The sequence below is a fragment of the Pangasianodon hypophthalmus genome, chromosome 8 (assembly GCF_027358585.1).
Source record: "Pangasianodon hypophthalmus isolate fPanHyp1 chromosome 8, fPanHyp1.pri, whole genome shotgun sequence".
NCBI classification, from domain to species: Eukaryota; Metazoa; Chordata; class Actinopteri; order Siluriformes; family Pangasiidae; genus Pangasianodon; species Pangasianodon hypophthalmus.
The window spans coordinates 29,230,984-29,241,236 of NC_069717.1; the positions used below are offsets into that span (position 1 = coordinate 29,230,984).

General features: G+C 35.1%; 1 protein-coding gene across 1 annotated transcript in view; it reads left to right on the forward strand.

Annotated features, from left to right (window-relative positions):
- dok2 (docking protein 2) overlaps positions 1-1,520 on the forward strand; it is an 11,478-nt gene extending 9,958 nt beyond the window's left edge. Inside the window, 1 exon segment of the mRNA XM_053236335.1 lies at positions 1-1,520. This exon segment is cut by the window's left edge and continues 272 nt beyond it. The gene's annotated coding sequence lies outside the window, so the exon portion shown is untranslated.
- The last annotated feature ends 8,733 nt before the right edge of the window (positions 1,521-10,253 follow it).

Genomic DNA, 10,253 nt, shown 5'->3' on the forward strand with positions numbered 1-10,253 from the left:
GTATAAAAAGGACACTGAACAAAAGAACACTCATGAAAGTTTTAATGTGTAAGGAATAAATCATGACGTGAAGTGGAGTTACAGCTACCGCCCCACAGTTTGATTATTTTCCCATAATAGCACGTCCCCAAGTGTTTTTATTCCTGTTATACGGCAGCAATCTGCCAGCAATTACATATTTTTTATTTATTAAAGAATGACACGTTGTACTTTTTATCCAAGAATGACGTCCAAGAAAACAAGTTTCCTCCTGCTATCACGTAAGAAATAAGAAACGCAGCTTGTCACGTTACTGAGAAACAGCAAAGAAGCGTAAACTCCTCTGTCCTGAAGATGCCGGAAAATGACAGCTTTACCTCTGACTGTTACGAAGCGCTGACACTGGAGACTCCTTCCACGAATGTTAAATTACACGTCTTTTCATCAGTTTCATTTGGAGCGTCCGCTGTACAAGTCCCCTGTGAATGAGTTGTTACTAACGAAAATGAGGGCATTAATATGAACCTGTGATGTGCAGCTGCACTACTGTCAGAGCTGCTGTTATAGAAAAATGACTCCACACCTTCTGACCAATCAGAATCCAGACGTCCACAGCAATGTGAAAGAAACCGTTTTCATCGTAAGTAACTGTTTACAATCAGAGTGCAATTTTGTAAGTAGTCTGTATATAATGGCGTGAGCTAAATGATGTGAACAGGATGTAAGGATTTCTGTTTGTTTCTCCTTTAAATAGTGTTTTCCTTGGATAATTTAATGGTGATGTTATTGAGAAAATGAAAAAACTGCTGATTCTGGTTGTGGATTCGGAGTATAGCGTGATGATATATTTGGTATAAAAACTATATAGTGTATGAGGTACCCGCTTGATTTGCATTCGTTTTTTTTTTCCCACAGTAGCTGAAGCACACACTCATTTCTTCCACTGTGATAAATGTCTTGTGGAAATTTCAGCTTGGTATTTCAGCAGCACATGGCTGAAACCACAGTGACCTTCTGCAGAGAATTTACCGTGGCTAGAAATCGGATCATAATTCAATGTGAACTTGAGCCAGGGCTCTATTAGCCAGTTCTTGTTCCTGATTTCTGTTATTGTGTTGGGAGTTTCACAGGCAATTAAAGTTGAAGTTCTTCTCACAGAGTGACTGATTTTCCAGCCACTTAACCCGTTGCTTAGCTCCTCATGGAGGCGGATGAGAGGTTCATGTTGTGAGGTATTGTAGCATTCATGGTACACGTGAAGCCAATTCTTTTATTTCCAGGAACGTGTGAATAATAGCAGTGAAACTCAGAGAAATTAGAAGTCACTAGATAAGCAAAATGTACCGTCTGTATTTGTGATTCCTGCACAAGCTGTGAGATTTATGCAGCCCTGAGTTTGTACATGTTAGCAAGTTTCTGGGTGATATGACTATAGAATATTGATATTGTGATAAAACTAGGCCAAAATATGCATAATTGTTGATTTTTTTTTTTAGTTGAATTACTTAATTATGACTATTATGACTTTAATTATGACTAGAAGCAGCCTGATTTGATGCAAGAAAAAGATCGACTTAGGCTTTAAAATCTTTTACATTTTTAATTTTTTTTCTTCTATTCAGTGTTAAATATTAAAACTTAAAATATAAAAAATTTTATTTTTAAATTAAATTATTATTTTTTAAAAATTATATATAGAATTATGTATATATAATTACTTAATTAAATACATTCTATAAATCATCAAAACAGGTCTGAATTTCTCGTATCGTAGAAATGCTTTCGAGACTCATGGTAGAATATTTTTGTCATGTCTCTCAGCCCCTGCATGCCTAAAACATCTGAAAGCATCTGAAAGCATCTGAAAGCATCTGAAAGCATCCTGAAAGCATCTGAAAAGCATGTATAACTCCACTGGTTTCCAGCTCTTTACTAACGTTCTTCATCAGAAAGAGTGCACTACCAAGAGCCAGTTTTGATCGAATCATTTATTCACTAATGTATGTCTTGACCCTTTTAAAGTCCAGGGCTGTAATTATTAGGAAAGGTGTGTAGTTAGAGTCAGGAGTTTTTTCGACTCGGAGAGGTGACGATATCGTCGAAACGGTACGACATTTCTAAGATGAGTCCATTTGTGGTGTGAGAGATTACGAAGACAATTAACAGTGTGTGTGTGTGTGTGTGTGTGTGTGTGTGTGTTTAGGAACGTTCATGTGTTCCTGTTTGAGGAAAACGCTGTATAGTGTATAATGGCATAATTAGTTAAAGAAATCTTAATTCATTTTGTTTTTTTTTTCATTTAAATATTCTAATCTTGAATAATCGTGGTTAATAAAGCGTCAACATGTAATGTAAATATGATTACTGATAAAGGTGCAGATTTGGGTTGTGGATTTAGACTGTGTGTGTGTGTGTGTGTGTGTGTGTGTGTAGTGAGTGTGATGATATATTCGATATGAAATTAAATTGCGCTTGGATTTGTGACTCCTGCTGAAGTCGTGAGGTATGTTACACACGTTAGGCGTCTTCAGCTATCGGAATTCCTGCTTATAGACGTGTTTAGTGAAGGAGATGAAGCCGTAGGTCTGTGTGGACTCGGTGCTGTGATGCTCTGGACGATATCTCCAGCCACGTGCACTGACCAGTGAGTGCAGTTCTGTTAATCACACGTCCTGCATGATTTCTTTCCTCAGCACTTTCAGAGTTACTAATACTGAGTAACTTGGTACTTGTTTGGCGCATGAGTTTTTTTTTTTTTTAGCCGTTTCACACAGCTGAACGTGACTGAGGACAGAGCAGCGGTGCAGTTCACACCAGATTTAAGTGGCAGATAACCACAACACATACTCAGACACAGAGGCTTCGATTATTTACAGAGGCGTTAAAGGAAATAAATATAAATAAATATAAAATAAATACCCACGTTTTCAATCTGGATGCGGCGAATAGGAAGAAGAATACAGACGAAGAAAGTTACTAATATATATCTTTTTAAAAAATGTTTATTTGATATAATTTTTGAACTAATTTTTAAGTTGATTCAATTTGAAAATATATATTTTTGAACACTTTAAATTTTTTTTAAAAATTCTGAAAAAAAGAAAATGATTATTCATTTTTTAATTAAGTTTCATAGTAAATTTAAAAAAACTAATGATGAGGTTAAGTTGATCAAATTTTTTGAAATAATTTTTTAATTTTTTTTTTTTTTTAAAGTTGATTGAAAATTGATTTTTAGAAATCAATTGAAGTTGATCCACTTTTAAAAAAATGTATTTTAAAAAAGTAAACAAATAAACAAACAAATGAAATAAGTTTAAGTGGATTTAATGTTTCTCCAATCTTAAAAAATATTCTTGTAAAAAGAAAAAAGATGAAATTATTTTAATTAATAAAAAGTAAAACAATTTTAGTTAAACTTTAAGATGATCTAATATTTTTATTTTAATGACACTTTAATGATCTAATGTTTTGAAATTATTTTAAAGTAATTTTTGATCCAAATTTTCCAAATCCAAAATATATATTTTTGAAAACAAACAAAGATAAAAAAAAGATAGAGGCATGACCAAATTATGATCCTACGCTTGGAGCACATGAGGAAGAGGAGGAGGATGTTGTGTGAAATGGATTTATTTTTATTTTGAATGAAATTTGCAGCAAAAGCAATTGAGTTAAAGTGATAAAGTGAAATAAAGTGAATTAAAGTGAGAAATTGATAAAGTGATATCCTGGGAGTTTATTAAGCTACAGTATGGACAGTAGAAGCAGTTTTGTAGCAGGATAAAGGAATGAAATGACGTCCTGCTGTTACACAGAGAAGGAGAAGCTGTGATATTAAACCTGATTGAAACATAAATATCAATATCAAATGTTATGTTTGTGAAATATTTCATTTTCTGCTGCACTCATGGCTCTCCTGTGTGTAATGGACACTGCTGAGCACCAGGAGGCGCCATTTTCTTGCAGGAGGAAGTTCTGATTTCAGTGCAGGAATGATCGTGTGTGTGTGTGTGTGTGTGTGTGTGTGTTTTCTCAACACAACTCATTGTGACTAAAAATGACTTTCATTATCAGAGTGTGTGATTATAAACACTCCTCAGCCTCTTCAGCCGAAGCTGACGCCGTGTGCGATGAGAAGCGGCTGATCAGTTTTGCTGAAAAATGATAAGATTTGTTGAAAATTACGATTCCTATCGATCACAGCTCTTAACGCAGACAGTACAAGTGAACAGGGTTTAATATTTTATAACGTCAGATAACAGTTAATCATCACCAGGTGATCTCTGATATTCTAACAAATATTTCATGCAGTGGAACTTTTTATTATTTATTTATGCAAATGAGCCTTCGCTGTATTAAATGTGTGTAAATTTGGATTTTTAATAAAGGCTTTGGATGATATTAGAAATAAAATTCTTATTTCACTGTAAACACTCCCTTCAGAGAGAGACTTTTACAAAAAGTGTTTTTTTTTTCTTCAGAAAATCGTTTCTATTGTTTATTCCAAATAAACACCACTCACGGTAATTTAATCTTTAAAAGTCAATTTCAGTTTAAAAATAAAAAACTAATATAAATCCAACACTTCTCAACATGTGGAGAACTTTCTTCTTCTGAGATTTTTTTGTTATGAATGTAAAACGTTTGATTTTGAGGAAAACTGTGTTAAAAAGACATGTTTAAATATCTTTACTCGTTAGTGTTTTTTAAATAAAGTTTATAAAGAAAATGGAAGGAAATGTTTATCATAATGATGCATAAACTGCCACACATATCAGGAACAAGCTTTTCAGACCTTTACTATGACGTGACGTGATTGTGAAGTGGGCGGGGCTTAAAGCCTTCTTCAGCATTGGTCAGTTTCAGATAATGTGAACAGTGAAATAAATATATTTGTGTTGAACTTCCATTGCTACTTGTTAAGCAGGAATTTACTCTTCCTTTAAGAGAAGATGTGAGATACAGTAGATACAATTTATTTAAAAATCGGTAAAACGCTGATAGTTGATCGTCTGCGGCAGATCTGTCCAGTCTGATCCACGAAGAGTCGGTGTGGATGCAGGTTTTCATTCCACTCACGCAGGAGTCACACGTGATTCCACCTGCTCATCAGCTGATCTCGGCTTTCAGTAGACTCAGGTGTGGCTTCTGCTTGGGTGGAGTGAAAAGCCACGCCCACTCCGGCCCTTTCCCGAGAAGACTGGACGCTCCTGATCTATGGTTTGAGGTTGGATTTAAACTTTTCCAGGATCTGCTCTGCATTATAAATTTGGAATTTAACATCCTCTGTTCTGTAATTCCTGGTTTTGTTATGGATCTTTTGATGGCTCTTTATAGTTTACTGGAAGCTCTTAATTATCATCAGGAGTCACAACTCTCAATGTTCAGGATGATCAGAACATCAAGGTTTCCAAATTCACTCTGCAGGACAGAAGATCTCCAGAAGAAACTTCAGTCACGCCTGGTTCCTCATACGGCTAGATATCATGAGATATTTTTTAAAATTAATTTAATTTGTTTTTACATAATTACAACCTGATTGGAAGCAGCTTTTATAAAATGTAAACTTTTTTTTTCTGAAGTAAAGAACTGTTTTAGTCAAAAATAATCAAAATAAAAACACATAGATAGATAGATAGATAGATAGATAGATAGATTCACATATAAAGTGATCTATCCATCACTATTTTTATTTTCAATATTTAATTATACATTTAACAGTGAAAAAAAAAATATATATATATATATATATATATATATATATATATATATTCTACAAAAGCTGCTTCCAGTCAGACTATATTTATCTAAAAAAAAAAAAGAAAGGTTAAATATTTTATTTAATGTCTACATTAATGTTTTTTAATGTTTTTGTAGAAATCAAATAAAGTATCAGACATGGGTTTTTTATTAAAAATAAAAACACAATTGTCGTATTGTTGTTGAGGAATTATTAGCAAAGCTATCGTGACTCATATCATGTATCGTAGAAATGTCTTGAAGAATCGTGATATGATATTTTTGTCATATCGCCCATCCCTCAGGTTCCTCAGGTTCCTCAGGTTCCTCAGGTTTGGACTCACCTTTTAAGGTTGATCTTTGACAAACATATTCTCTAAAACTGTTTTCTTTCTTCTCATTTTGCATAACGTTGTTGGAGTTCGCTCTTACCGAGAGGTCTGCAGACATCACTAGAGCTTTCTAACTCTTACAAAAGATTAAACATGCATAATAATAATAATAATAATAATACTAAGCAGATAAATACAGTATATTTCAATAAAAGCTCCTTCTCCACTGTTATTAATTAATTGCTATGATTAGCTTACAGTTATACTGATTCCACTCACATCATTATCGCTTTACCAGTAATTTCTTTTCCATATAATCTATAATTTCTACACTATCATAAAGAAATGCATGTGGTTTAGCTCTTTTGAAGGTTAGCGCTGTTTCTGTGTGGCACTGATGATGTCTGAGAAGCAGCTTTGAGGGAATGTGTATTGAAAGAAGTGACAGAAGAACCTATTCTCTTCTATAAATAAGAAGCCATACTCTCCAGATAATTACCAGTGACTTGGTCCTGGCAGTCACACAGTCTCACACACTACGTTTAGAGAAGAAAAAGCTCTTGACGTATTGATTCTTGATTATGTAAAGAATAAAACAGTGTGTGTGTAGTGCTGTTATAGGAAAATAACTAACGTCGGGGTGTTGCGATTAAACGAGTCACTGTTACATTGCAGAAGTTTATTATATTTATATAACAGCACATCATAAGCAAGTGTTCATTTACCAAACGCTAACGATTTTATTTATTAAAGAACAACCTCATACTTTTTATCCTTTTATAGGTACATTTAATGTTGATGTCTGCGAAACAAGTTAGTTCCTGTTCTCACTTACGTTATAGCAGCTGTAGACAGTCGTTCCCTCACCAGCCTCTGACACTGGAGACTCCTTCCATAAACGTTAAATAAACATCTCCTCATAGGAAACTTCACCACATCAACAATTATTAGTTTCTTAAATTATTAAAAGCACTATGGTATAAAAAATTATAAGTATATAAGTATATATAAATGATAACAGTATGGTATAAAAATTATTAAAAGCACCATGGTATAAAATTTTATAAGAACTGCTAATTATTTAAATATTTATAATTTTGACTTAATGACATGTTTGTACTTTGTATCCAAGAATGACGTCCAAGAAACAAGTTTCCTCCTGCTATCACATAAGAAATAAAAATTGCAGCTTGTCATGTTACTGAGAAACAGCAAAGAAGCGTAAACTCCTCTGTCCTGAAGATGCCGGAAAACTTAAAGTTACAGCTTTACCTCTGAGTGTTACAAAGCGCTGACACTGGAGACTCCTTCCATAAATATTTCTTTAGAGAAAACTTAATCAACGAATACGCAGGTTTTTCAAACATGTGAATGAGCTGCTGCTATAGAAACGATTCTGTATTAGAACGAGTGCATTAATATAAACCTGTGATGTGCAGCTGCACTACTGTCAGAGCTGCTGTTATAGAGAATTAATCAACACCTTCTGACCAATCAGAATCCAGAATTCCACATCAGTGCAGTGTAATACATATTTAGTGCTTGTGTTGAAAAGTGCTTCTTAATCCAAGCTAGTATCTAATCCAGTGACATAAAAACTCCCATTTTTCTAGATTAATTTCTCTGAAAAAGCATCTAAAAGCTCCTGAGTGCTTTTTATGATCCCCGTGGCATTTATTAATATTTTTCTCTTGATATTTTTTCCTTCTTGGCAGGAGGAAACCCATACGCTTCAGAGATTGCACACACGTATGCGTGTCTGTGAAGCAGCGGTGCTCGCTACACTTTCTGACTGCCGCAGTGACATCAGGAAATGGAGCAAAACTCCTTTTTCTTTCTCACTGCCATGCAATGGAAAAAAGAACCCCAAAAGCCTTGACAGCTTAATTTACGGCAATTTAAAGGCATTTCACCATTTCAGCTCTCTCACGTCCTTACTGGGAAAAGTCATCTCAGCCGAGACGACAACAGAATGAAGGTTACACCCCTTTCAAAAAAAAAAAAAACTTTGGCAGGAAACGGTATGCGTTATGATGACAGTAATTCAAACTATGGCTTCATGGAAAAACATAGGAACTGCAGCACCTCGTTTATCAATCTTTTAGTAAATTCGTGTGTAAATACAAACGTTTTATTGATTTTTTTTATACTCATAAATGCCAATTAGCCGTTTACCAATCACGTTTAGGGCACAGCTGATTTACATTTAGCCACACCCACAAAACTCCATAAAAGGAAAAGCTCACAGAGAGCTGAAAACGACAAAATCACGACGACTAAAGGGTGAAAGAGTGCCGTCGCTTGGCATTGACACACACAACTTTTCCTCCTTTTATAGGGTGCCATTACTTTTGTCCTGCCTGAATGGCGAATCTTATTTGTTTTGGATTGTAATTAATTAAGTTTCACAAAATGATCATTAAATTGGTGTGAAATTGAAATAAATTAGTGATTTAGTGATTTTGAAAGTGTAAAAATCGCAGTAACTCATCAACACTACTACGATTTCAATCCGATCAGCTGACGTTCACGTTAGTGAGTCAACTTTTACAAACAATTACACAAACGCAGGAGTGAAATGTTTTTCCCAAATAACTGCATTTTCATCAAAACCACATTGTGTCGACACTTTGTTAGCATGAATGCTTCAATCTATTGTCATTAACCCTCGTTTATTTTTATTGTTTTCTTTATTTTAAAATCTTAATGTGCTTGACCTCATACCGAGCAGAAACATGTCATCAAGTCAAAATGATAAATATTTAAATAATTAGCAGTTTTTATAATTTTATACCATACCGTTATAATTTATATTTACTTATATACTTATACTTTTTTATACCATAGCGCTTTTAATCATTTAAAAAACTAATACTACGGTTCATGTGCTGAAGTTTGCTATGAGCAGATGTTTATGTAACACTGATGGAAGGAGTCTCCAGTGTCAGCGCTTTGTAACAGTCAGAGGTAAAGCAGTAACTTTAAATCTTCAGGACAGAGGAGTTTACGCTTCTTTGCGTTTTCTCGGTAACACGACAAGCTGCGTTTTTTTAATGTCTGAGAGAGAATAAAGAGAGGCTGATGAGGGAACGAGTGTTTATAGCTGCTATAACGTAAGTGACAACAGGAACTAACTTTAACATTAATGGATAAAAGGTATAATGTTTAATAAAAATTGTAATCTTTGGCAAATTGCTGTGGAATAAGAGGAATAAAACACTTGGGGACGTGCTGTTATAGGAAAATAATCAGCTTTGTGGTGGTAAAGCTAACTCCGTTTCATCACCCCACCTCGTCGTTAATTACTTTACTGTAACAGCGTGACACACGCTGTGGTTTGTTCCTCACACGATCAACGGGAATATAAGCGCTGAAATAATTTAGTGTAGCTTTGTTCCAAAGAGAAATCTGTCTCTAAGTGAAACACTTCACAAGCCACAGTGAGGGAGTTAATTGGATGTCCTGCTACACCTTCTGGCCCTGTTAAATGCTGAGAGCAGACAACCTGGGACTTCAGTCACACACACACACACACACACACACACACACACACACACACACACACACACACACACACACTTCCATTCTGCATTCACAGTCAGTGCCATCATCATTTTTGCATGGGTGGTGCGCTAAACACTTTAAATAATGAATCTATTTAAACTATTCAGGTCCCGAATCTGGTAATGAGTCTATTCAGGTTTTGCTGGCCAAACACACACACACACACACACACACACAGACACACACACACACACACACACACACACACAGCTGTTGGCATAAACAGTGTAGGAGCTGTGTGGAAAGGCAGAGCAACGTGAGAGCGCAGAGGATCAGAGAGGAAAAAAGGGCTGTACACAACACACGTATCTCTCTCTCTCTCTCTCACACACACACACATACACACACACACACACACACACACACACACACACACACACACACATAATTCAAAACCTGTTCATTATTCACCATCAGTTTTTTAAAAAGCCTTTGCATGTGTTGCACGCCATGTGTTGCACGTTTTAAATAATGAAACTGTTCAGCCAAGGTCTTTGTGTGTGAACCTATACCTATACATACACACACACACACACACACACACACACACACACACTATGCTGTTGGCATAAGCATTATGAGAGCTGTGTTGAAAGGCACAGCACTGAGTGGATCAGGGGTGAGGAGAAAAAAAAG